At 42.6% G+C, this 25,431-nt stretch overlaps 1 protein-coding gene and 1 long non-coding RNA gene across 4 annotated transcripts in view; one reads left to right on the top strand and one right to left on the bottom strand.

The window, feature by feature from the left end:
• LRRC8C (leucine rich repeat containing 8 VRAC subunit C) overlaps positions 1-370 on the bottom strand; it is an 87,220-nt gene extending 86,850 nt beyond the window's left edge. The window contains exon 1 of the mRNA XM_004002179.6: positions 169-370. The gene's annotated coding sequence lies outside the window, so the exon portion shown is untranslated. The remainder of the gene's footprint in view (positions 1-168) is intronic.
• A 214-nt stretch (positions 371-584) lies between these two features.
• LOC105611345 (uncharacterized) lies at positions 585-23,907 on the top strand. 3 transcript variants are annotated; one of them, XR_009596854.1, is made up of 4 exons: positions 585-812; positions 3,447-3,618; positions 3,687-6,424; positions 9,722-19,127. It is a non-coding gene; the product is annotated as an uncharacterized LOC105611345 (long non-coding RNA). The 3 variants fall into 3 exon arrangements; XR_009596862.1 differs by lacking the exon at positions 9,722-19,127 and adding an exon at positions 23,616-23,907 and having other exon boundaries at positions 3,447-6,424; XR_003589926.3 differs by having other exon boundaries at positions 3,447-6,424.
• The last annotated feature ends 1,524 nt before the right edge of the window (positions 23,908-25,431 follow it).

Here is a 25,431-nt window from a genome sequence, read left to right as displayed (position 1 = left end):
GGCAGGAGCCCACAGTCCGCCCGCCCGAGAGCCGGGGGAAGGCAGGGACGCGAACGAGGCGGGGCGAGTCGTGGCTCCAGCACACCTAGGGGACCGAGCCGGCGGTCCTCGGCGGGCCGTCCCTCTCCATCGCATCCCATCCCATCCCTCGGCGGTCCCCGCCCTTACCTCTGGGCGCGAGGGTGCCGGCGGCGAACGGAGCTGGGGAGCGGCGAGCCGTCTCCCGCCTGGGCTCAGCGGCGGCCAGCGGCAGCGGGGTCGCCCGCCGGGCGGCTGCTCATGGCTCGTCGCGCCCCGAAGCACTGCGGCCGCGGCCACGGCGGCGCCTTCCTCCTAGTCCTCTTCGCGGGCTCCGAGCCGGGACGCAGCTAACGCCCCAGCCCCGCAGCCCTCCTCCCCTCCGCCTCCCCGGCCGCGGACGGAGCCGCCTCCAGCGCCGCCCCGCGAGCGGCCCGGCCGGCGGCAGCCAGCGCCGCCCAGCGCCCGGCCCCGGGGTCGCCGCGCCGCCCGCCCGTCGGCTCCGCGGTGCCAGCCCCGCTGTGACGCAGGCCGCCGGGCCCGGGAACTTCCTCCCCGCGGAGACCACCCCGCGCCCGGGCCGGCCGCCGGGGACAGCCGCCGGCCGCCGAGGGCTTCCTTCAGGGCGCCCGGGAAGATCTCCCGCCGCTTGCCGGTGGAGCTGCTCCGGCCTCTGGAACGCCCACCTGGCGGCCCGTGCCTGAGGAATGGACCGGGGCCGCTACCTTCCCCATCCCTAACCCGAGGCTTCCCTGCGCTGGGCGGCCGCGCCGCAGTCGCGGCTCCACCCCGGGGTAAGTTGGAGGGGAGCCGCTACCACTAAAAATAGCCCTTCTGGGCACTCCTCGGAAAGACTGGGGAGGATGGAGATAATCCTTCCTCACTATCCTGCTCCCCTCACAGATGAGCAGAAGGGTGGGAGGGGGTGGTGGGGCACACTGAGAGAGACAGAGAACAAAGACAAAAACCAGTTTTCCTGGACCATAAAGCCCAGGAGCCGTTCCCTTGACACCTGAGCTTGCTGTCCGCTAGGAACCTCCTTGTTCCCGCATCCTGACAACCTGGCGCCAGGTTCTGGGGGACTGAAATCGAATGCTCCGCCTGCAGTTTCGTACTGTGCATGGAGTTGATTTTTCTCGTCAAAACCACCTGTTGTTTAAAGAGTATGGGGGAGGGGGTTTCTTTCTCCCCACCCACCCCCGGTCTTAAATAGACCTAAACCACGCTTTTCTTCTCCGCCTTTCTCTACCCACTTTCAGGATGAAAAGCGAACTCTGCCTTATTGAAAGCTGAGTCACCTGTACACAAAATCTCCCCAGTGGAAAAATGTATAGACAAGATTGCTAAGTAATATAAGATCTTCTGGAATGCCTTACCAATATGAGTTTTTCTCAGAGCACCAACAATTAAACTATTGCTTTGTCTTGGCATTCAGGAAAAGAGGGGTGTATGCCAACAGAGCAATTCATAGACAGCTAATCTTCTTCTTTTTTTTTTGCTAGTTGGTTTGTTCTTACACCCCAAACCTTAAGAAAGCAGGCGTCTCTCCTTTTACCCCATTTTTATCTCCAAGTCAAAATTAAAATTTGTCAAAAGTTGATTTCTTAGTCTTAACTGATTTTTCCATGCTCCTCTGGCAAATTCCTACACTTTTTCCAATTCCAGTACTGTTGTTGGGTGTCTTTCACAGAAGAAAACCTTCAACCCCCTTAGTCTTTAGGAGATGACCCTAACACTAGCCTTAATTAACCCAGTGAACAACACTTAATTCTAAAGTGGGGCCTTCCTCCTAGATAGCAGGTGGGAAAATTCCTGGAAGTTTCCTAGAGAAAAGACAAAGGCTGACTAGCAATTTGCTAAAAAAAAATTAAAAAAAAAAATTGTGAGTATCTTGCAGGCCACCAGGTATTAGCTGAGTTAACTAGTTAACTCAGTTAAGTTAAATACCTTACCTGGATTTAAACAGCGATATGGGCACTAAGGGCGCAAATATCCTGCGGAGGGCTTTGTTCTCCAGAGGCTTTCTGCCTGCACCTCTATCTTCCTTGAGCTACTAGTACCCTAAACTCAAGCTTAGTCCTCCCTGAAATGCTGCCTCACTGCCCAGTGTCAAGGAATCACAATCCTAGACTTTGGACTGAGGTGAACCAGGAAGAAATCCCTGCTTTTCCTATGTAAATGTAAGGAAATTACTGTTACTTCCCCCAACCCCATCAACAATGTAACTATAGTACTATAGGGTGCGGTGAGAATTAAATAACACACTTAAATCACCAAGAACAGGGCCAAACACTTTATAAGTACTTAGTAAATGGTAGCTGTGGTATTTACTACAACTCATTGCTGAGACAGTAAAGAATCCACCTGCAATGCAGGAGACCTGGGTTCAATCCCTGGGTTGGGAAGTTTTCCTAGAGGAGGACATGGCAACCCACTCCAGTATTTTCTCCTGGAGAATCCCCGCGGACAGAGGAGCTGGTGGGCTACAGTCCATGGGGTAGCAAAGAGTGAGCGACTTGCACTATTGCTCAGAGAACAAAAGGACCAGAAACAGCGGTGAAGCTTGCAGATGGACTTGAGTCCCTGCAAGTTGAGTCCCTCCCCGCTCCAACCCCATTAATTGCAATACCTTTGTCTACTCTGTGCCTGCTTCTAGTAGGATGAGCTGGACAGTTCTGTGTGTAGTCAGGTGATTCCCATGCACCCTGAAGTCTGAGAGGCACTAGTCTGAAACTCATTATATTGTACTGCTTAGGTCTCCTTTTCTTATTTTACAGAATGTAAGCCTTAAGTCGATTTCACCTCACTTCAGTCAACGTAACTGAAATCAACACACACACTTATCAAGCCCTCTGTAAAACACTAGGTAAATTAGCCATCAGCCAGCTTCTGTGATTGCTGGACCCTGTGGGTCTCAAAGAAGGATTACGTTTATTCCCTGATTTCCAGGTGTTCACAGTTCATGGGAGAGGAAATCTGGCATGCACTTGACTCAGTATAAACCATTTTGAACTAAATGTGGTTGAAGTTCAGAGAAAAGAAAAGCCCTGTGGGCCAGGGCTACCATTTTGATCTTTCATTTAATATTCAGTTCTTTAGGCCAAAGTTTGGCATTCCAGATGGGCTTCCAGGGTGAGTTCCATATAGTTACAAGTTAACCAGATACTGGTTGACAATAGGGAACAGAAATAGATCTTTCTGGGCAACTCATGACCATGGTACAAAATTTGGAATGATGTAGTATGTGCATGCTAAGTTGCTTCAATTGTGTTTGACTCTTTGTGACCCCCATAAACTGTAGCCCACCGGGTTCCTCTGTCCATGGGATTCTCCAGGTGAGAATACTGGAGTGGGTTGCTATTTCCTACTCCAGGGGATCTTTCCAAGCCTGGGATCAAACTCATGTCTCATGTCTCCTGCATTGGCAGGTGGAGGCTTTACCTCTAGTGCCACCTGGGAAGCCTGGAATGATGTAGATCTGGGCTCAAATCCTGAATCTGCCATTCACCAGCTATATGATCGTGAGTGCCACCTGGGAAGCCTGGAATGATGTAGATCTGGGCTCAAATCCTGAATCTGCCATTCACCAGCTATGTGATCGTGAGTTTCTTAATTTTTGAACCCCATTCTGCATATCTTTATTGGAGGAATAATACCTTCTTTTTAAGGTTCCAGTGGACATCAGTTTAAGTGAACTCCGGGAGTTGGTGATGGACAGGGAGGCCTGGCGTGCTGCAATTCATGGGATCGCGAAGAGTTGGACACGACTGAGCGACTGAACTGAACTGAACTGAACTGAGCCTTAGAAAGAAAATATGCAATTGCCGTGGTAGATTGTATGGAAATGGTGATTATATTACATTATCTTGTTATTAGCTACAATAAAAAGCAGCCTGAGCTATCTCATTCCTTGAAAGCATGTTTCAAAAGTCACCTTCTCTGTAGAGCTCTGCAGGCTCCGGGCAAGCGTAATTCTCTTCCTTGTGCTCCCATAGAACTTATTTTTGAATCTCTGTTTCACTGTTGCATGCTGCCATTTATCTCTTTACATTTTGCTTCTCTACTGTTTCTTTATTCACTTTTATATCAATACTAGCAGAGAGCCTGGCAATAAATTTTGAAAGAACAAGTTTAAAAATATTTCCATTTCCTGTCCTGGTTCTTTCACTATAATTTGTATTAAACTGCATGGACTGAGGAGCTTGGTAGGCTGCAGTCCATGGGGTCGCGAAGAGTCGGACACGACTGAGTGACTTCACTTTCACTTTTCACTTTCATGCATTGAAGAAGGAAATGGCAACCCACTCCAGTGTTCCTGCCTGGAGAAACCCAGGGATGGGGGAGCCTGGTGGGCTGCCGTCTATGGGGTCGCACAGAGTCGGACACGACTTAGCAGCAGCAGCAGCAGTCTAAAACCTCAACCCTTTTGTTTATACTAAAATTATGTGTTATGTACATGTATCTGCTTAAACCTTGATTTTTCAATGCTGGGCACATTCTTTAAGATCAACCTGCTGTGCTTGTGTGTTTTGTATGGGATGTCAGTTGATCCTGCCCAGTAATAGTGAAAGTAAAATCTGAATTCTAAACCCAAACCACCAGCAGAACTTTACCCAGCATTCTCTGCCCACCCTCTTAACATCTGCTCAGCAGACCTCTTCTGAGCTTTGTGGGAAGGATCCTGAACTAACAGGAAACTTGGTTGTTTTTAAGTTTCAGCTGTTAACATTGTTGCAACCATTAGCACTTTCTGAGTTAATAGCTGGAAGACAAAACCCATCTTTAGCTACAGTTTTTAAATTCTTGACTGTATGCCAATAAAAATGCTCAGACAGGAGAAACCTTCCCTAGAAAATGTCCTGTGAGCAGGAAGTTGCCCAAGAGGTAATGTGGTCAAATGTGGTCTTGATCCTAAAATGGCAGTAGAATTGTGCCAGAGGCGAGGGTATTGTTGCTGAGGATTTAAAATAGGATTCTAGAAAAGTTTGGGTCAAATTCTTCTAAAATCGTAATTTAGACATCTCCCTCAAAACACATGCGTGTGTGTGCACATGCAGACACAATAGGTAAGTGTTTGGTCCCACTAACTTGTGAGATATTCTTTGGAAATAACGGTGTAATAAGCACTTACAAAGGACATGCTAATGTGCCAAGTACTAGCTTTATATTAATATTTCTATGTATTATATCATTTAGTTGCTGTCCCCAGCTAGTAGGCAGTGTTATTTTCTCTTATTGATAGAGAGGCAGATTGTAGTCAAGTAACTAGCCAAAGGCCACATATTAACTAGCCAAAGGCCATATGACCAATGAATGGAAGTGTTAGGATCTGGACCCAGGCGAGCCTAATTTCAGAGTTCTCAGGCTTAACCACTGTTCAATCACCTGGGAAAGGATTATGTATTTTTAAATTGACTCCATCAAGTATCTCCAGTAAGGTTTATGATGTACTTTTCCAATACTTTTTGAAATTGCATTGATTTGTGCTTTTCCCAGTAGCATACTCATATCCTAAATGTGCCTTCCTGGGATGATTTTACAGCTTGCTCTTTAATTGAGAAGCATTTTATGATTGAAAACAAACTTAATGAAAGAGCATGAAGTGTCTGTGGTTCTGAGCTTAGGCAATATGAAATATACCAGGCAGCCTCATTCTTGGAATTTTTATTTTTATACATACAATGATAAATAGCTTTCACATGATGACATGTAGTATAAGTTTTAAGTAAAAATGAGTTTGATAGTCTCAGGAGTGACTTTTTTGGTATCCAAATGTAACTGCTATAACTGCACTACTAAATAATATTTGCTTGCTACTACTTTTTAATCATATACATACAGCCACTGATCTAAGAACTTTACCTGTATTAACTCGTTAATTAAATCCACAAATGACTGGCTCTAGCCGAGAAATAAATTATTCTAAAGATAATGAAACACTGTTAAGAGGGTTAGAACTTTCTTATTTATTAAACAAACTACATTAGGATTTACCTCCTAAGGGAGGTAACTCATTGTTTTTCCCAGGACTAAACATTTTTATACTTTTCTTTACACCATATCGTATTATGCATGTAGAATGTACCCTAGAACATCTCAGATCACACTTTACCATCAACTTGCCTCAAATTTCAGTGACATCAGCCCTGACAAAGCACCTGATTTCAGGCCCGAAGAACTGCTTCTTTCCTCGGACTAAAATGCTGCTCTTCTCTGTCTCTCTGAGGCATGAATATCCATGGCTCAAGACACCTTATCTGGGTAGTGAAATTGCAGATGCTCTTGTTACATAAACATGACTCTGTCTTTGGAAAAGTATCATGGACGGTGCTTTGTTCACTCAGAAAATGCTACAGCCAATGCCTGGATGCTATCTTCTTAAAGCTGCCACCTCTACTGACACAAGGTGCATTTTCTTGAGACTTTTTGGGGTCCATTTATTAATTTCCTAAATTTACTCACATTGTTTACCTCTCTGGAGAAAGAAACAAGAAAGCCTGGTTTGCCTTCTCAGTAACAGTGGTAAGATCTTTGGTGATCATGTTTATTGCTAGTAATATTTATCCTCCCTAGATTTCAGGAAGTAATGGATATAGTCACCAACATATAATCAAAGATGCAGGAAGGCATTCTTTGTTGTTATCTATGGGAAATATGTCTAGAGTGCGGTAGACCAGTCAGGCAGTTTCTTCCCAAAGCACCTGTGTCTTCCACCATCCATTGCCACTGAGATAAAGCCTTTCCTGTACTGAGGCATTTCCAAGTAGCGTTTTGTAGAATTACCCTTTGAGTACCCTGAGAAATAGGGGTCTTTGGGGCCACTGGGAGAACACTCTATTGGGGAGCCATTGGGGAACACTCTGTTCCTCTTGAGGATTCACAGTGAGTATTAATATGCTAAGGGCTCTGAGAAGTCCTGCTCTAAAAATACTTGTTGACTTTGCTGAACTTCAGTTCAGTTCAGTCGCTCAGTCGTGTCTGACTCTTTGCGACCCCATGAACGCCAGGCCTCCCTGTGCATCACCAACTCCCGGAGTCCACCCAAACCCATCTCCATTGAGTCGGTGATGCCATCCAACCATCTTGTCCTCTGTTGTCCCCTTCTGCTCCTGCCCTCAATCTTTCCCAGCATCAGAGTCTTTTCCAGTGAGTCAGCTCTTTGCATCAGGTGGCCAAAGTATTGGAGTTTCAGCTTCAGCATCAGTCCTACCAATGAACACCCCAGACTGATTTCCTTTCGGATGGACTGGTTGGATCTCCTTGCAGTCCAAGGGACTCTCAAGAGTCTTCTCTAACATCACAGTTCAAAAGCGTCAATTCTTCTGCACTCAGCTTTCTTTACAGTCCAACTCTCACATCCATACATGACTACTGTAAAAAACCATAGCCTTGACTAGATGGACTTTGTTGACAAAGTAATGTCTCTGCTTTTTAATATGCTATCTAGGTTGCTCATAACTTTCCTTCCAAAGAGTAAGCGTCTTTTAATTTCATGGCTGCAATCACCGTCTGCAGTGATTTTTCTCTAATTTCATTTACCTTGAACAATTTCCTTCATCATATCTATCAACATTCCAAGAAGAATAAAATCTCTCAGAATAGAATGTTTGAATTGTTATTCTAGAGTTAAAGTCTTCAGAACCTTCATAATATTCTCCCCCCTTGGGAAGAGAAGGGAATTATAGGCCCTATTAACTATTAATTTAATGAATGCCTGCAAAGATAAGCCCTCTTGGCAGATGCGATCTGCAGGCATTTTCCTTACAAATAGCCATAATAGAGTACCTGTCATCTTTAATAGGATAAGGAGCCCCCATTCTCATTGGTAATAGTGTGGCCTTGTTCCTTTACACTGGGGAATATTCCCTTGCTTTTACATGTTTGTGTTAGCCTTTAGGTTCTTTCTATGGCCTTCCCTGGTGGCTCAGGCAGTTAAGAATTTGCCTGCAATGCAGGAGATCCAGGTTCCACTCCTGGGTTGGGAAGACCCCCTGGAGGAGGAAATGACAATCCAGTATTCTTACCTGCAGAATCCAATGGACAGAGGAGCCTGGCAGGCTGCAGTCCATAGGATTGCAAAAGAGTTAGACATGACTGAGCAACCTACACGTTCCATGCACTTGAAGGGATAGCACAGAATAATTTACCAATTATTGGACAGGAGACAACTGTCCATGCCTCTATAATATTTCTGCGCATCTTGTGAGCAAGACACTGACTGCTCTTTCTTCCAGACTAGATTTTCAAAGACATTTGTATAGTGAACAGTTTTGACAGTAGTGATAATGCCTCCCTCTGGAGCAAAGGGCAAGCACAGTGACTGCTCAGTATAATAATATTATAATGTCTCTCTCCAGAGCAAAGGACAGGCAGACACACTCATTATAAAGGGTTCACACTACCTAAGATCATGGCTCCTCTTCTGCAACACAACCTGCTGTTAGTATGTTGAAGCTCAGGGAATAGACACACAGAAAATGCTGATATTCTGGCTACAGCTATTGCTGTAAGAAATGAACTTTTCCCCATCTCTGATCCAGGAGTTTAATGTCTTCTACCAGCATCCAAGAAACTGGGGCAGGCTGACTTTTTTTAGCTTGCAAATAATAACATCTTCAGCCTTTTACAGTCCTTGACAGTAACTGGCTTTTTCCTCCCTATGAATTGAACATGGGTGGAATAATTCATGACCTTAGGTGGTCTCCCTCCCTGTTATTGTGAACACACTCTCCTATGAATGCTTCTCTAGGCCTGTTATACCATTTAGAGCTGTCCATCCCTGTTTTTGAGAACATTCAATAGAAGGCTGATAGAAATGATGTGCTCTGATTATGAGCTGTCAAAGAAAGGCACCATGAATTTCTCAACAGCATGTTAACATTTCATTAGAATGACTATAAAATATCTTATGTTCTAGCTTATTATTTTAAAGGAATTTAAAAATTAATCCTCAGTGCAAAGAAATTTACCATATTACAGTAAAGAATAGATATGTGTGTGTGTGTGTGTGTGTGTGTGTGTGTGTGTGTGTGTGTGTACTTCTGAGTTAACTTCACTAATTGCTTCCAAAAGTAGTGTAAATAAAGGAAAACTCTGGAGTTTAGATAGATAAATTGCTTCACGTGGCTAAAGGGAGGATCATTTTACAATAACATGAAAATAACAGTGATCACATTTAAGAAACTGAAAACATCCAGATTTCTTGAATGTCAATGATATTCTTCAGCTTGTAAGATACTCCTGACAACAACAGTCTATTTACATCTAATCTGATGTCACTTCTTCATGTTGATTTCATTGACTAAACCAGAACTCAAACTTTATGTGTTCTATAATAATGCTTTTGATCAGTTGCTTTGAAACGAACGTTTTCTGATCAAAAGGGTTTCAGAGACTAGAATATAACAATAATTGATTTGTGAGCAACCTAGCCTGGAATTTTAAAGAGGTTGTCTGATAATTTGCTATAGTGATTTGAATGCTACAAATAGGGTAGTATCAGTACATTAACATTTGTTGAGTGCTCTCAGCCAGGCAGGGCTTAAAGCATTTTACATTTACTGTTTCATTTAATCCATGTACCGACAGGACGAGGCAGGTACTATCACTGTCCCCATTTCACAGACAGGGAACTTGAAGGCACAGGTAAGCAATGTGTCTTGCCCCGGGACACGTGTATTCAGTTGTTTCCGACTCTCTGCAGCCCCATGGACTGTAGCCACCAGTGTCCTCTGCCCGTGGAATTCTCCAAGCAAGAATACTGGAGTGGGTTGCCATTCCATTCTCCAGGGAATCTTCCTGACCCAGGGCTTGAACCAATGTCTCTTGGCGTCTCCTGCATTAGCAGGTGAATTCTTTACCTCTAGTGTCACCTGGGAAAGTGGCAGAACCAGAAATGGAATCAAGGTACCTGACCCCAAAGCCTGAACTCTTACTGCAGTCTTGTATCTTTTTCTGCCTTATAACGTCAGAATTTTTTAAACTTCTAGAAAATGTGATTTTTTTTTCTGGACTGCTTAAGGGAAATAAACATCAATTTCTTTGTTTCTTTGTAGCTTTATCTCTAGAATATCTTCCCAGATATAATGTTTTATTCTTCATCTCTCCATAATGAATACATATCAGGACCATTTAATGAAGAATTACGTCCATCATCAGCCCACAGTGACTGAGAAGGGAGATAATGTGTGGCTCGTTTTGAGTAGGGAGATACTCCAGTTAAGCCACTTTGAAATGTTCCATTTCAATGCATGTCAAACTCCTGACACAAGATGCATTTGAAAAATATTTTAATAATCTAAAACAAATATACAATAGATGTTGCATGTTTACCTTACAGTCTGTATCCAGTGAAGGAGGTAAAAGTAACAATATTTTTTATTTTTTTAAAATTTATTTTATTTTATTTTTTAAATTTTATTTATTTATTTTTTTTTTAGTTTTTTATTTTTTAAATTTTAAAATCTTTAATTCTTACATGCGTAAAAGTTACCATTTCTTTACTTGGGCAAGCTTTAATTTTTGATTATCAGGAGTGGTATTACCAGCCTACAAGTCACCCACAGTTGCCACAGTCCCCAGATGGGCACATTGTGACTGTGTCTAGGCTAACAATCACATCACATCACAGTGCTTTTCTTCAAATCAGACTGGAGACTTATCCGAGTGAATCTTCCCAAAGAGCATGGAGGTGAACAATAGTAGGGGACTTCTGAGTGTTTTAAGGAGAAAGGAATTTTAAAAATTTTGGCTGGCTACTTAGAATGATGAGATCATTTAATGCACCGCATTTATAGATTTCTGGCCAGTCTCTAAAATTCCAAAACTATTTCTGAAAATTAGTGATAGGAAAGTTTCCTATAAAACCCTCTGCAATGTTAGATCTGCTCAGTATCTGATTAATGAAGACAAATGGTACAGCACAGATTTCAGTTGCAAGAACAAGATGCCCTTCTGCATCCCCTGCCACCATTTTCACAAGAAAATACAGGAGTCATCATGGGCTTTGCTGAACAACTTTTGTGGAGATTGGTCGGTATTTTTCTTTTTCTGTCAAGGACTGGAAGAAGCTTCTTCTCAAATCTGGAGTGAATCTAGAGGTCTAAGAGAAGTGAGTTGATGGTTCACAAACCTCCTTGGGAACTTCCCAGGTGTGATCTGAAACTGAAGCCCATACCCAGAAGTCAGGGAGAGAAGGAACAAAGAAGCAGACCACTCCAGATTGGTAGGTGGCAGGCTTCATAAGGGGATTTTCTATAAGGCTTCCATTGGACAGATGCAGGACAAGTAGATTTCTGCATGTGGCCACCAGAATCTTAAAAGTCTATATGGAGTCCTCAACTAGGTTCGGTTGCATGCAATCTAGTCTCATCACTAGATTATTGTCTCAAGGCTTCATCCTTGGGAACAGCAGGTTTTTTTTTTTCTTTTGGCTGTACTTAGTGGTATGTGGAATCTTAGTTCCCCCAACCAGGGATCAAGCCTGCACTTCTGCAGTGGAAGCATGGGGTCTTAACCGCTGGACCTCCAGGGAAGTCCTCTTGGGCCAGCTTCTGGGAGTGGGGGAAGCAAACAGAACACATAGTCCAAGGACAGGAGAGGAGGTAGGGTACCTCCAACTGCTTGGGTCCAGTTTGCAGGTCAAACCAGTTGTCATGTCTTTTTCGATCATCTCCCCCAACATAAATAGGGTTCCATCTTCTGATTTCTGCAAGGCCTCAAATAGCTGGGCAGAAGTGGTGTAATTCCTCAATGAAAGGATCTGGATTTATCTGCATTTTAGCCTGCATTGCATGTTTTTCTAATATGATACCTGAATGCCCAGGGACCCAATTTTTGTCCAAATCACCTTCATAAGTGTTGCAGTCGTTTCCCTGAGGGGCACTCTCACCCCATGGGCACGTGCCTTCATTGGCTTTGTGACTACTACCACTTTGACTTTGTGCAGGTCTTCACATTACCTTCTACCTTCTCTCATTTATTTTCTCATCTCTCTGCTCTCTTCCAAATCCCATCAGTCTCTAAATGTCCTATCCAAATTCTCTCTCCATAAAGTTTTTTTAAAAAACAACTTTCTTTTTTATAAATGCTTATAGAAATGAATCTTTAGCTGTGCGAAATTGGATAAGTTGCTTAACCTCTGAACTTCAGTTTCTCCATAGTTTAATGGGGATAAATTATAGTATTAATATCTACTTTACAGTGTGACTGTGATGATTAGCACAGTACTGGACACATTGTAAACATGCAGTAAATGTTAATTTTTATTAATATTCAACAGCTAATTACATCTTCTTTTTTTTTGACACTTTAGATTTTTTTCTGTTTCCCACCTAGTTGAGGTTCAAAAACTACTTGTTCACTTAATTATTTTAACATAATGTCAAAGAAGCCTTTTCTCCAAATATTTTTAGCATATTGACAAACATGAAGAGTTGCCAGTTGCCAATTTTCTTAAAAGTCAACATCTAATAGCTTATATATAATTTAAAAATTTTAAAGTAAACATTAGGACTGCAAGGAGATCAAACTAGTCAATCTTAAAGATCAACCCTGAATATTCATTGGAAGGGCTGATGCTAAAGCTCCAACACTTTGCCAACCTGAAGTGAAGAGACAACTCACTGGAAAAGACCCTCATGATGGGAAAGACTGAGGGCAAAAGGAGAAGGAGGAGGCAAAGGATGAGATGGTTAGATAGCATCACCGACTCAATGGACATGAATTTGAGCAAAATCAGGGAGATAGTAAAGGACAGGGGAGCCTGGTGTGCTGCAGTCCATGCAATCTCAAAGAGTTGGACATGACTTAGCAAATGAAAAATAACAACAAAATGAATGCTTATTGCCTGAGCAAACTATATATAATTTTTATGATTTCATTTCTATTTCTATACATTAAAATAATCATCATTTCTCTTTGCTCCTAAATTTAAATCTGTTAAATTACTTTATCTGAAAAATTCTTATCTAAAATATCTGTCATATTCCAGAACTTCTACAGGTATAAGTAATTCACTATTTTAATAATTAGTGTGAGAAAAACATACACACAGAATTCTGAAATATTACTTTTATTGTTTACTGAAATCTGTGTACAGGAAAAAATAGATAGTTTTTAATGCAAGAATATTACAGGTTCTCTTTTATACATAATTTATTCAGGGATGCATCATGAATCTTTGATCTAAAGGAGAGAGAGGGTCTTGAACTTAGAAGTGAAAAAATTTCAAAAGCCTGCTTGAAAGATGAAAACTGACAATATTCATTTTAAAACAGAAATAAGTGTTTCATTTGAAGATAAGGGGAGTCCCCATTTTTTGTTCAGAAGAATGAATGGGAATATGGCATTAATGATGAGAACAGGGTTCCTGAAATTTATTCAAGAGGTAAAGCATTAAGATCCCTAATGTTAGTTGAATTTTTCAATGTTTAGAATACAAAGTTCTGTTAATCACAGAGGAGCTACTTTGTCAATATTACTTGGATACCTTTAGAAGGTATTTTGACTCTTCAAGTAGTTCTGATTTCTCAGTCCATTGGGTAGTCTCTTGTAATGGAAAAAAAACTTTAAATGGTCAGTTGAAAGCTTCCTTCAAAATCTCTCTCAATGCCTCCCTTTGCATTTCCACTTCTGCTCCCCTAGTTTAGCTCTCACCACTTTGTGGCTACACAGCAGCCACTGCCTCTTTCTCAGTCTTCCCCATTTTAGCTTCAGCCAGACCACCCTCCACATAGTTGCCCAATTTATTGTCCAAATACTACTCTCAGCATGTATTGTGAATGGCTGGCCATAGTCGTTTCTCAATACATGATGACTTCAACTTATTTCAAATCTCTCTCCACTGCCCCAAGGAAAAAGCTTAAACTCAAAACCCTGATGGTTTGTAAATATTAAGGGACTGTGATATAATGAAGAATATATCTGATGTTTGTCCATTCCTGGGACAAAGGTCCTAAAACCTTTGGAATCTCCTGAATGATGAAATGTCTTTGTTAAGTTAGAGAACTGACTCACCTGGGCCTCTTGATAGTTTCAGGATGAGGGATGGACATCAGCAGGAACAACCATGTGATTAGAGTGTTGGACCCTTAGGCCAGCCTGACCTCTGGGATTGGAGTACTTGGAGATTGAGTTCAATCATGAGGCCAATGAGTTAATCAGTTGTGCCTATGTAATGAAACCCCAGTAAAAACCCTGGACACTGGGGCTCAGTGGAGCTTCCTGGTTAATGAACTCATAGATGTGCCTGGAGAGTAACATGCCCTGACTCCATGAGGGGAGTGCACTGAAGCTCTGGCTTCTCTCCTGGACCTCATTTCATGCATCTCATTTGGCTGCTCTTGGTTGTATCCAATAAAGTTGTAAGTCTAGTACTTGAGCTCTGTAAGTCTTTCTAGTGAATTTTTCAAGTCGTTATATTGTTTACTGTGCTCATGCTCAGTCATGTCTGACTCTTTGCAACCTCATGGACTGTAGCCTGCCAGGCTCCTCTGTCCATGGGATTTTTTAGGCAAGAATTCTGGAATGGGTTGCCATTTCCTCCCCCAGGGATCAAAGCCACATCTCTTGTGTCTCTTGCATTGCAGTTGGATTCTTGACCCACTGAGCCACTGGGAAAGTCTAGAACCCCCAAATTTGTAGCTAGTTGGGCAGAAGAGTGGGTGGTCTGGGGACCTCCCAAGACTCATGTCTAGCATCTGAAGTGAAGACAGTCATGTGGACGACTTCGCCTTTAACCTGTGGAGCCTGTGTCAACCTTGGGTAGCCAGTGTTAGAACTGGGGTAGGGGTAGAAACAGACCTGGCAGTATTGAGAAGCTATTACGGGAAATCTGCAGAAATAGATCAAGTCACCAGAGCATGATTTTGTATAGCAGAGCTGTGATGGAAAGATTGATTTACTGAAAGCCTCCCCAGGACCACAGAATGATAACACTGCATGTGTCCTCTTATCTTGATTACGTGGAAGCTGTAAGGATGGCCTCACGGTAAGGAATCATGCCTGTGAGTCATTTAAAGACAAGAGGAGTTAAAATATTTTGACCAGCCTAGGGGAAGGCACTTGGAATGAATTGTGATCTATGGTCTTAATTCCACAAGGACCTACCAGTGGTTTATTTTGGCAGAAGATGACACAGTGTCCTTTTCCACTTAGTGTCTCTGAGAAACATTCCACCTAGGCAAGACAACCAAGCCTGGCTGATGTGTTGCCAGTGGGATAATATGTACAAGGATTTGGAATCCTCTGTTCTATGCATTGCCAGGGGTAATTCTGAGAAGAATTGAACTGCTAGTGCTGGTAATAATGGTTATGGGAGGAGTGAGGGGATTGCCTATTTACTGCTCACCAAGCTATCTGTTTCCAATTTTGGCAATAAAACATAGCAACAGAGGGAAAGAAGAGAGAAGCCACAGGCACTGAGCACCTATTGCCTACCAGGCTCAGTATGAGTGTTTTTACTTAAGTTAGTTTATTTCATTCTGGTAACCTCACTGAGGAAGAGGTATTGCCATCACCACTTTAGAGACACTCAAACTATGACTCTGAGTTCCCTGAGGTCTCCCAGATAGTAAGTTAGTAAGCTGTCTGGATCCAAATTTAAACTCTACTCTCAACTTTACTGCTGAGTTTCCAGCTTTGGGCCTCACCCTGGCATGCCTGAATTACCTTACGGGTTAGGAAAGCATAAAAAAGTTATTTTTTTTCACCCTCAGCTTGCCTGATGGTTGAAGGAGAGTGGTGGTGTGGTTTGATCAACCCTGAACTTAAGCTATGGCTTTCCAGGTTGGTTCAGTGGTAAGGAACCCACCTGCCAATACTTCCTGATCTGTGGGTCGAGAAGATCCTTCGGAGAAAGACATGGCAACCCACTGCAGTTTTCTTGCATGGAAAATCCCATGGATAGAGGAATCTGGCAGGCTAAAGTCCATGGGGTCACAAAGAGTTAGATACGATTTATCAACTAAACAGCAACTTAGGCTAAGGTAAGCACCTGAGCCAGTTTTCCCAAAGAAGATAAAAGACTGCCACTGGCAAGACAACACTGAAATCTTTCTGCAGCCTTTTCTCTGAACATTCTCTCTTTTAGGCAAATTGGTGCTATTTCTGGGGCAGGCAGGAGCAAGCAATCATCACAGTCTTCTAGAGACATCCTTCACAGCCTTCTAGAGACATCCTTGGTGTAGCTGCCCAGGGCCCCCTTGCTGTTTTGAGGCCACTCCTCCCTCTTCCCCAAATTAGCACTGCCTGCTTGTGAGTTGTCAGCAGTCAGTCTGCAAACAAGAGTCCTGGAGGGGGCATCCCCTGGTCCACCAGAAGACCTGCTAGCGGGCTCAGCACTCGCTGAAACCATGCTGGAAAGATGAGGCCAGAGGCCTGTTCAGTGTCTCTTTGTCATTAGTAAGAGGCCCTTCCTGTGTCATTGGCCTGGGATCCAGCACTGAAGGGCCCGGAGTAGAGTGTCCAGTCCCCTGGAGGCAGGAGGCTCATAGGAGTTGGATAAGACACACTGGTCTCCGTGGTGTCACTTGGCTACCAGCAGGGTGGGCCACCTAGGACTACACCCCACCCCCACCCCACCCTCCCGCCTGCCCAAAATGTTGAACAGACTGGAGGGAAACTTAGGAGGCAGAGTGCAGCCACTCCGAGACAGCACCTCGAGCTGAACAGTCTCCCTCCCTCTTAGTTTCCTAAGGTTTTGGAGCAGTTGATTTCCCATGGAAACAAGCAGAAATCTGTTTTAATCATCGGGCATTTTTAGTTTCCTAATTTGTATGGGAACCTGGAGATACTGACATATGGTACATTCATCGTCCCGGAAAGCTACAGCTGAAAGAAAAATAGTTAAAGCCAGTCTTAAAACTGGAACGTTTCTTCATATGCCTTCAAATGACTTTCCTTAAGCAGAGTCTGTCAACAGTGCTGCCAAAAGACTTGGTTCTGTTTCAGCTCAGCCCTTCTAGTAGGATTTGCATTTGAACCTTGGTGAGTGCCTCCCCAACAGTATAGCCCAGCCAGCCAGCTCTTATGGTTGGATGGGGAGTCCCCCCTCTCAGCTGCTAAATCAGATTTTAAAAAATATAATTTTATGTATTTAATTTTTGCTGTGCAGGGTCTTCATTGCTGCTGGGTTTTTCTCTAGTTGCAGCCAGCAGGGGCAACTCTCTTGTGGTGCACGGGCTTTTCATGGTGGTGGCTTGTCTTGTTGGCAGAGCATGGGCTCTCGGGCACGTGGGCTTCACTAGCTGTGACTCATGGGCTTCGTTGCTCCACAGCATGTGGGATCTTCCTGGATCAGGGATTGAACCTGTGTCTCCTGCATTGGCAGGCAGGTTCTTTGCCACTGAGTCACCAGGGAAGCCTCGAACAAGGTTGAGAGAGTGCAATGAGCTCTGGCTGAGTTCTAATCCTGAACCTTGCACACACTAGTCCTGTGATCTTGGGCTAAAACTGAGCTTCTCTCTGCTTCATTATCCTCCTCTGAGGATTTCATTCAATCATTTAACAAATATTTATGGAACATCTACTTTGTGGCAGGCATTGTTTTAAGAACTGGGAAGATAGCAGTGAATAAAATAAGGTCTCCACCTTTGTGGAGTTTAGATTCTCTTGGAGGGATATAAACACTAAAGCAAATGAGTAGAAGGTAAAATATGCTGGTGATAAAGGTTATGGAGAAAAATAAAGCAGGGGAAGGGAGTAATTGGGAAGGGCAATTACAAATTTAAAATATGTGGGTCATGGAAGAACTCACTGAAAAGGAGGCAGCTGAGGAAAGGCTTGAAGGAGGTGTGAGAATGAGCCACATGGATATCCGGTATCTAAGGAAGAGCATTTGGGTGGAGGCCTTGAAATGGGAGATTACCTGCTGTTGTTGAGGAATAGCAAGAAGTCCAGTCCCTGCCCCTCCACCTCCCGAAGCCCCTAGTGCTTTGTTAGAGCAGCTCAAATAGACTACAGTTCTGGTGGGAGGATAAAGCAGTTCTGGTGGTGAAAGGAAGGGATTTTCCTCTCTTGCTTTGTATTTTTGTGAGCCTGGCATGTGACTGCAGAAACATGGTGTCAGTCAGGCTCAGATATTGCTTGTTCTTTTGCTTTATATAGCAAGCAGTTATGCAGTTGCTATTCCCGTACATGTTGAAAATAGGATCTCAAACTGTCTTTATGGCGTAACCACTTGGAACAGCACACTGCCTTGCAAGTCCCCTGCTTCACCTGTTCTCAGCACCCGCAGGTAGAAACACAGCCCAATCAGAGCCACCGAGGACGATCCAAACACAAAGCTTCTGCTTGTGCGGGTGGTCATCCTAATAGCTGCACCTTAAAATATTATCCTTCTCGGATTTTATGTTAAAAATTTCTATGATGGGGGAGTTCCCTAGTCGTTCAGTGGTTAGGACACCAAACTTCCACTGCCGGGGGCATGGGTTCCAGTCCTGGTTAGGGAACTAAGATCCTGCAAGCCATATGGCAGGGCCAAAAAAAAAAAAGTCTGTAATTGAAAAGCATAAAATGCTGGAGGAGGAGGAGCGGCACAAAAGATTTATGGCAGGAGACCTTCTAGGAAGATCTAGGAAATGGAATACACCGGAAATAAAAACAAGGAAAACTATCTTGAGAAACATAGGACTCTTTTAAGTTACAGAATAAATGGGACCTTAACATATTTCAGTTTATAAAAATGACTTCCTGTACTTTTGCTGACTTGCACTTATTTCTAACTTACAAAATTCCTCCTTGACTCCAAGGTGTTAATGTTGGTATTTAGTGAGAATGGATACTTATAAGAAATTCTGTTCTAAGCACTTAAATATATTAATTCATTTAATCCTTATAATAGTCCAATGCCCCTTGTCATAACCTACAACAGGTTTGACCTATAAAGACAAATAAAAATACCAGAATAAAATGCTGGTTACCAGAGGACTATTGGTAGGGGTATAAGACTGATAGTGTTTAAGGGTACCAACTTGTAATGAGTAATTATAAGTAATTGAGATCTAATGTACAGTATAATATGCATGATAATACTATAAGTATGTAATGTGATAAATATCACCTTTAATTTATACAATGTTACCTGTCAAACTTATGCAATAAAAAAGAAACATTAAAAACCCTTTAGTAAGTTTGAATCTCAGCTCTGTCACTTGCTAATTAGGAAACTCTGTGAGACTCAACTTTCTACTATGTAAAATATGAGTAATAATGACTCAGTTCACAAGAATGTTGTGAAATTAACTTGATGTAGTGTGTGAAATATGCACATAACAGTGCGTGACACAGTGAGCTCTCCATTAACATTACTCCTATTACTGGTGACAAATGGTTTCTTTGTACACCTTGCGGTGAGAGGTTATAGATATTCTACAGCAAAGAGGCCACAGAATTAAAGTCTCTTCTTATAGCCTTTAATAGGCTATTATTAGACAGTAGTTTTCAGCTTCAAAACCCACCATTTCCCCTATCCATATATTAGAAAGTTTTGGAGTTTATGCTAACCTTCAGGGCATTGGAGAACTCTTTGTAGAATATCCAAATCAAGAAAGTATCCCCATATCACTGACGTTTTTTAAGTAATTTAAAAAGTTATTACATGCACATGATGCAAAATTAAAAGAAAATACAGAAAGGTATGCAGAGAAAAGGGTCTATAGTGTTACCTTTTTTGTGTATATATCCACCAGAGATATTGTGAATATCCAAGCTTATACACTCTCTCTTTAAAATATTCAATCAGCATATATAGCTAATAAAGTCTATTGTTTTTACTGAGATACAGTATTGATAAGTATTTCCCCGAGCACAGTAGATGCTGACTTTGTTGGTGATCATCTCACCAAAAGCCCTGGAGAGGTGTCAATAATCAGGTGAAAGAAGCGAGCAGGGATAATCCAAGAGCTCCAGGAAGGAGGGTGAAGCTGGTGAGTGGCCCTGGCTGACAGATGTGGCTCTCAGAATTTTAAATGTACTGCCTTATTGACTTTTCCCAACCAGGTGGTCTCTCCCATTTTGCATATGAGAAAATGGAGGTGTGGAAAGGTTAAGTGACTTGATCAAGGTAACACAGAAAGTCGGGGAAGCAGGCTTCAAACTTAAGTTTGGCTGGTTTTAAAGCCCTAAGCCCAAGGACTTCCACCCTATGGGCAGGACAGATGAATCAGGTTCCCAGGAAATCAGGTTCCCAGGAGGAGCTGGATTGCCACTTGTTTTAAATGTGGTGGGGGTGGGGATGGGGAGGAGGTGAAATATGAAAAACCTAACAATTATAACAGAAAAACAATACACGATAGGTGGAGACCATAGTCAACAACCCTTTTCTGCCTCAGCATCTCTTCAGACATGTGAACATTAAATGCTCACAGAGATCAGCACTAACTCACACACCTAATGTGTAATGGTGATGTATCATTGGGGAAGACAGATGGTTTAGCCTCAGTGCTCCCTTAGTCTGTCCCAGAACCCTTACTTCAGAGGCTGAATGGAAATCAGTTATCATCACTTGAGCACATAATCAAGACTTTTGTAAATGAAAACTTCTGGAAAAATAATTAGATGGTGGTGGTGTTGTCTTGGACTGTTTGGACTGCTGTCAAAATATCACAGATTGGGTGGCTTAAACAACAGCCATGACTTTCTCACAGTTTCAGAGGCTGGAAGTCCAAGGTCAACATTCAGTTCTTGATGAGGGCTCTCTTCCTGGCTTGTAGACAGATGAATTAAGATGGGGAGGGGAGGATACAAAACTAATACACAGAAATCACTTGCATTCCTATATACCAACAGTGAAAAATCACAAAAAGGAAATTAAGGAATCAATCCCATTCACTATTGCAACAAAAAAGAATAAAATATCTGGGAATAAATCTACCTAAGGAGACGAAAGAATAGTATAGAGAAAATTATGATACTGATAAAAGAAATCAAAGGTGACATAAACAGATGGAGAGGTAGTCCATGCTCCTGGGTAGGAAGAATCAATATTGTGAAAATGACTGTCATACCAAATGTAATCTACAGAGTCAGTGTGATCCCTGTCAAATTACCAATGATACTTTTTACAGAACTAGACAAAAAAAATTCACAAATTTCACAAAATTTCACAATTCATATGGAAACACAAAAGACCCTGAATAGTCAAAGCAGTCTTGAGAAAGAAGAATGGAGCTGGTCCTTCATTCTTCAGGAAGGACATTCTCCTGAAGGACATCCTTCAGGAAGTCAACCTTCCTGACTTCAGATTATACTACAAAGCTACAGGCATCAAGACAGTATGGTACTGGCATAAAAACAGAAATATAGACCAATGGAACAAGATAGGAAGCCCAGAAACCTTATTTTTTTACAAAAGAGGCAAGAATATACAATGGGGCAAAGACAGCCTCTTCAATAAATGGTGCTGGGAAAACTGGACAGCTACATGTAAAAGAATGAAATTAGAATACTTCTTAACACTATACACAAAGATAAGCTCAAAATGTATTCAAGACCTAAATGTAAGACCAGAAACTATAAAATTCTTAGAGAATAATATAGGCAGAATTCTCGATGACTCAAAGCAAGATCCTCTATGACCCACCACCTAGGGTAATAGAAATAAAAACAAAAGTAAACAAGTGGGACCTGATTAAACTTAAAAGCTTTCGCACAGCAAAGGAAACTATAAGGAAGATGAAAAGACAGCCCTCAGAATGGGAGGAAATAATAGCAAATGAAACAACTGACAAAGGATTAATTTCCAAAATATACAAGCAGCTCATACAACTCAATACCAGAAAAATAACCCGATCAAAAAGTGGGAAAAAGACCTCAACAGACATTTCTTCAAAGAAGACATATAGACAGCTAACAAGCACATGAAAAGATGCTCAACATTGCTCACTATTAGAGAAATGCAAATCAAAACTACAATGAGATATCACCTCACATCAGTCAGAATGGCCCTCATCAAAAGTCTACAAGCAATAAATGCTGGAGAGGGTATGGAGAAAAGGGAATGCTCTTGCACTATTGGTGAGAATGTAAATTGATACAATCACTATGGAAGATGACATGGAGACTTTTTTTAAAAACTAGGAATAAAACCACCATATGACCCAGCAATCCCACTCCTAGGCATACACCCTCAGGAAACTAAAATTGAAAAAGACAAACGTGCCCCAGTGTTCACTGCAGAAATGTTTACAATAGCTAGAACATGGAAGAAACCTAGATGTCCATTGACAGATGAATGGATAAAGAAGTTGTGGTACATATACACAATGGAATATTACTTAGCCACATAAAGGAACACATTTGAGTCAGTTCTAATGAGGTGGATGAACATAGAGCCTATTATACAGAGTGAAGTCAGTCAGAAAGAGAAAGAGAAATATCGTATACTAATGCATAATACTAATGGAATCTAGAAAGATGGTGCCAAAGAATTATTTGCAGGGCAGCAATGGAGAAACTAGAGAAGGCAATGGCACCCCACTCCAGTACTCTTGCCTGGAAAATCCCATGGATGGAGGAGCCTGGTGGGCTGCAGTCCATGGGATCGCTAAGAGTTAGACACGACTGCGAGTCTTCACTTTCATTTTTCCCTTTCATGCATTGGAGAAGGAAATGGCAACCCACTCCAGTGTCCTTGTCTGGAGAATCCCAGGGATGGGGGAGCCTGGTGGGCTGCCGTCTACGGGGTTGCACAGAGTCGGACACGACTGAAGCGACTTAGCAGCAGCAGCAGCAATGGAGAAACAGACAAAGAAAACAGACTTGTGGACATGGGGAGAGGGAAGGAGAGGGTGAGATGTATGGAGAGAGTAACGTGGAAACTTACATTACCATATATAAAATAGAGAGCCAGTGGGAGTTTGCTGTATGTCCCTGGGAACTCAAACAGGGGCTCTGTATCAACCTAGAGGAGTAGGATGGGAGGGAGATGGGAGGGAGGTTCAAGAGGGAGGGGATATATGTATACCTATGACTGATTCATGTTGAGGTTTGACAGGAAACAACAAAATTCTGTAAAGCAATTACACATCAATTAAAAAATTAATTTAAAAAAAGAGAGAGAGATGGGGAGTGGGAGAGAAGAGAGAGCTTCAGGCTCTCCTTATAAGGACACTAATCCTATCCTATAGGCTTCACCCTCATGACCTCACCTAAATCTGATTATTGCCCAAGGCCCCACCTCCTAACATGATCACATTGGGAGTTAGGGTTTCAACATATACATTTTGGGGAGACATTTACATTCAGTCCATAATATTAACAATGACAAAATAATGCTAATGCTAAACACTTAGAGTTTGACAGTTGGCAAATATATTTCACATAAACCCGCTCATTTGCACCTCGCAAGTTAGTTTTGATACCAAACGGTGCTACGGGGGCTCCTGGACACAAAGCCTTTCTGTGTCCCCCATTTCTTTGATTATAGGAAATAACTTTTATTCAGCCTCCATGACCTTCCTGAGTCCCAGTGGGCAGATTCAAGCCGTTGTTAATTAGGGAAGGGAGGGTAGTCGAGACTAGGGATAAGCAGTCAAGAGAAACAAGGTCCTGTTTCCCCGTCAACGGATACACACAACAATGTCTGAGCTGTTTTGCAGATACTGAAACCCCTCCAGGTGGACGAAGTTACAATTAACCTTGGTATGCTGCCCACAAGCATGTAGACCCCAGAGCAATTGAGACCTGAAGGCTGATGATGCAGACTCCTCCTTACCTCACCACCAACACATCAGACGAGTGTCCATGAGCTGATCACAAGCCCTCTTTGAAGCATTACTATAAAACTTCTCACTGTCCTTTCCATGTGGGGGACACATAGTTTTCTGAGGCAGGCACTTGCTGTATTCCCCTTTGCCTGGCAAAGTAATAAAACTATCTTTCTCTACTTCACTCTTGTCTCTGAGATTTGATTCGGCACCGGTGTGCAGAGAAGTTGCACTTTTGGCATCAGTTTTTATATTCCTTCTTTTATGGTGAGGAAGCTGAGTTGAGGAGGATTCAGTAATTTCCCCAAGGCCACACAACTAGTAAGCGGCAGCGGCAGGGTGCAAATTCAGGTCTAATTCCAAATCCCGTGTTCTTTCAGCTGCCTGAGAAATCAGCCCAATCTGCCCGAGGATTAACAACAGCGACGGTAAAGTAGGAACAACTTAGGAGGAACTTAGTAGGAACACTTAGTGCCCGACTAAGTGTCACTCAGGCTTCCCTGGTGGTTCAGATGGTAAAGAGTCCGCCTGCAAAACAGGAGAACTGGTTTGATCCCAAGGTCGGGAAGATCTCCTGGAGAAGGGAATGGCTACCCATTCCAGTTTTCTTTCCTGGGATATCCCATGGACAGAGGAGCCTGGTGGGCTACAGTCCACAGTGTTGTGAAGAGTCGGACAGGACTGAGCAACCAACACACACACACACACACACACACACACACACACACACACACACACGTCATTCTCTTTGACAGCGTTATCTACCAGGGCAGGTACAATTATTCTATTTTACATCCCTGAGAAAATCTAAAATTATCAGGACTGAGTCACTTTCCAGGAGCACATAGCTACATTACAGAAAAAGTATTTGAACCAGGTCTGGTTGAACCTAAAGATTATGTTCTTATTAAATGCTCTGCACTAGTGGCCTTTGAAATGCTCTTCGTAAAACAGTATGTAAGAGGAAATATTCTGTTAGACATATTTATGGAGATTTTAGTCAAAAATGAATTTCTTGCCCTTTAAAGGCATTAGAGTCCTACAATGTCCTCTATTGAAAGTCCTATTTTTTAGGCACTGCAGATGGAGGACAGATGTTTCTTTATGCTCTGAAAGGTCCACTCTATGTCACTGACCATAATGAGATTGTATCTTGTTCCGAATGTTTCAGAAAAATGGCATCGGACAGATCACTCCAAATGAAAGCCAAATCAAAGGAGGGACTGCATAGATTTGATGAAAACAACAACAGGATGTTAGTCAGTGGTTTAGGCGGAAACTTTTCACTGTGAAGTTCATCCTGAACCACATAGACATTTTCAGAGGCGCTCTACCCTAAGATTCAGCCTGAAGACAGAGAAATGCATTTATGTCTGATGGAGACTTATGGGATGGGGTGGGGGGAGGTCCCACAGGTCAGAGCAGTGCTTGCTGAACTTTCTTTCACTATGATACAGAATTACAGGTAGAATAAAGGCCCTAAGGCGGTAGAGAGCAAGTGAAAGCTTTGCTGTGACTTGAGTGTGACTATTGAGATAAACAGATGATTTCTGTGAATTCAACAGTCATGCTTTAGTGCCTGAGCATATTTTAACTGCCCATTTGGGAAGAATGATTAGACCTTTAAGGTAATACTTAAGATCGTATTTCACAGTCTTTGTTGTGTTTTGGAGTCACGATTGCAACCTGTGAAAGTTTTTCTGGGCCA

The sequence above is a fragment of the Ovis aries genome, chromosome 1, assembly GCF_016772045.2.
Source record: "Ovis aries strain OAR_USU_Benz2616 breed Rambouillet chromosome 1, ARS-UI_Ramb_v3.0, whole genome shotgun sequence".
In the NCBI taxonomy this organism is placed as follows: domain Eukaryota; kingdom Metazoa; phylum Chordata; class Mammalia; order Artiodactyla; family Bovidae; genus Ovis; species Ovis aries.
The sequence above is the reverse complement of the archived record's forward strand: the minus strand, read 5'-3'. Positions and strand labels throughout refer to the sequence as shown.